Raw genomic sequence first — 2701 nt, forward strand, 5'->3', positions numbered from 1 at the left:
CGGCAAATGTAGAGCCAGCGTGTCTTCTCCTGGAGATGCAGAGTTGGGAACAGAGAAAAGGGAAGGGTGGGTACCCTAATGCCCTCACTGCAGCAGCGATTCTGTTTCAGAATCTGCAGGTTTGCAGCCTCATCCCTTTCCCTGAAACCCACGTCTTCTCTGGAGCTTCCTCTCTGTTCAAGGTGCCCATCCCTCCATGCAGACAACCTGGACACCATGGTCTCCTCATCCCTCTGGCCTCTTACTTTCATCTCCCTGAGGCCCCCTCCCCCACAAAGCTTTTATCACCCTCCCCCAAAGGCATCTGACCCCCACTCGGCTCTCCACTCTCTGTTCTGCATAACAAATCACCCCAAATTTACCTGCTGGGAAGAAGGCTGGCTCAAAGGGCTGGCAGGTGGAGTTGTGCTTCCATTCCCCTCCAGGCAGCCTCTCACCCTCCTGGGTCTTTCTTCTCCAGGTGGCCTCTCCAGCAGCAACACCTAGACTTCTTCCTATGACAGCTGAACCCCAAGGAGAGGCAGCCAGAAGGCAAAGTGCCCCAGACAGAAGTGGCCGTTTGTACAACCTCACTTTGGAGTAGTGTGTTGTGCACTGCGGTCTCACACGCCAACCTGGAGCTGTCGGGAGGAGACATCGCACACAGTGGTGAATGCCAGGTGAGGGGGTTATTGGCCCATTGGGGGACTTCTTGGGGGCCAGCCATGGCACTGCCTGACTCTCAGTGTAGGTGGTATGTACTCGTACCGCAGCTCTGAAGAAGCAGGGACTGAGGCGTCCTGGTTTTCTACCTTCCAAGATTCCTAGTGTGAGGTCAGAGTGCAAGTAGATGCTCAGAAAACACGTGTTGGAATACAGAGTTTTGGATTCTGCATGAGCAAAACTCACTAGGGGTCTAATGCGCCTGACACGGGTCCCCAGCATCACCCAACACCTGCTGATGATGTCGTCTCAGGGTACTTTCTGCCCATTCCTGCCTTCTCTCCTCTCCCCACAGGTGTTATGAAAACAAAAGCAGACACCAGCTAGCAGAGATTGTGTTGATACTCAAGGTCTCGGGCTGTCCTCTCATTTGAGCATTATTTACCCAACACAAAGAGAACAGACACGAAGATAAAGCCATGATAATTTCATGGCTTGCCCCTTTTGCAAAACTGCCCTCGCTGGTGGTTCTGTGCGAAGGAAGACAGAGGATCTCCGGGGCCCCACACGCACTCTCTCTTTTCTTCCCTGAATGGTTCCTGCCTCCCACACCCACATGTCCAATAACAGGCTGAGGTTATTGCTAGCTTTTCAGTTTTCATACAAATACGAAAGGGAATCAATGAAAGTGATATTGGGGGACTATATATTTCCCATCAGACAATTACACGGGGATTGTTCATTCAGATTCTCACCATTCAAAATGAAACTCAGAGATTATTTTTTCAGTGGCACATCCTGAAACTCCAATCTCTGTGTCAGTAATGCAGCTCCTGAGGCTGCGTTGTAAAGGGACTTGCTAAAGTAGACTTCTTGACATTAATATAGCAACATGTCAAATAAAAACTCAGACTAAAAGAGATGAGCCTCCCCTTAATACATTGTGATCGCTGCCGAGAGCCTGAGGTTGGCAGGCGGTGTGGTGGGGGACAGTGGCTTGGGATTCCTCTGCTCTACTGACAGCAATGTGTCAGAATTCATTAATGCAGGACCAGGACCAGAGACAAATATTTTGAACATGGAACGGAAAGAAGCTGCCACGAAAACACGGATCTCCCTGCAACCCCAACACAGCATCCACCTGCACCTGCGAAAAAGGGCACACAGACCCCTTCACCTGAGCTGCTTCCGCATCTACCTGAGCAGTCAGGAAGCTCTCAGAGGACACGGTCACTGGGTGTGGGCCCTCCTGCCTGCAGAGGCCTGCCCGGTGCGTGAAGGGCAAAGGCAGCTGCACTGACCTTGCCTGCTTCCCTGTGATTTTACTGTTTCCACCACTTATTTTCAGCCTGCTCCTGCACTCTGGGCTGAAATGACTGAGTTTCGTTCCCCAACCTCAACTGATGACTGTAAACTCCAGGATCCCTGAGTGGGTCTGGAGATCCAGTAAACCCTTAATGTTGGACGACTGTTTTGCATGTGTGATCTTTCCAGGGAGGGGAGTCTCTGCTCACCCCGCTCATACTCTGGCTTTGCTCTCTGCTCTCACTCTTGTCCCTGGAGATAGAAATGCAGCACTGCCCTGCTTGGCCACAGGCCGCTGACTGGTGGCCTGCACACCACACAGGGGTCCCCAGCCAGAGCTGTAACCGTCCTTGCCCTGGACCCACTCCTCTGCACTGCCCTGGGCCAGCCAGTCTGCCCACTCCCGGGACTGAGCTAAATCCTCGTGTCTTATACTCATGGGACAGGAAGAACAGCTATTAAGGGTCACCCAGGGCTGTGTCTGTCAAGACTGGCCACTGCTGGAAAAGCAGGCAAGTCTACTTCCTTCTAGGAGCCTTCCCTCTGCCTCCTTCCCTAGCTATCCGAGCTTAGCCAGGTCAGCCAAGAGTCCCACCAACACTCATGGTGGGCAGGTGGCGGTCTCAGCCAACATCTTGGGACAACAGCTGGGGCTCGGGCACAGGACACTCAGATGGGATGCGCCAAATGCCCAGAGATGAGGGGAGCCTGGGCTGCAAAGCACCTGCTCATCAGACCCGCTGGGTTGACACCA

At 53.0% G+C, this 2701-nt stretch overlaps 1 long non-coding RNA gene across 1 annotated transcript; it reads left to right on the forward strand.

The window, feature by feature from the left end:
- The first annotated feature begins 530 nt into the window (after window positions 1-530).
- Window positions 531-2107, forward strand: LOC144577139 (uncharacterized). The gene is made up of 2 exons (XR_013520440.1): window positions 531-659; window positions 1677-2107. It is a non-coding gene; the product is annotated as an uncharacterized LOC144577139 (long non-coding RNA).
- The last annotated feature ends 594 nt before the right edge of the window (window positions 2108-2701 follow it).

The sequence above is a fragment of the Callithrix jacchus genome, chromosome 7, assembly GCF_049354715.1.
Source record: "Callithrix jacchus isolate 240 chromosome 7, calJac240_pri, whole genome shotgun sequence".
Classification (NCBI taxonomy): Eukaryota; Metazoa; Chordata; class Mammalia; order Primates; family Cebidae; genus Callithrix; species Callithrix jacchus.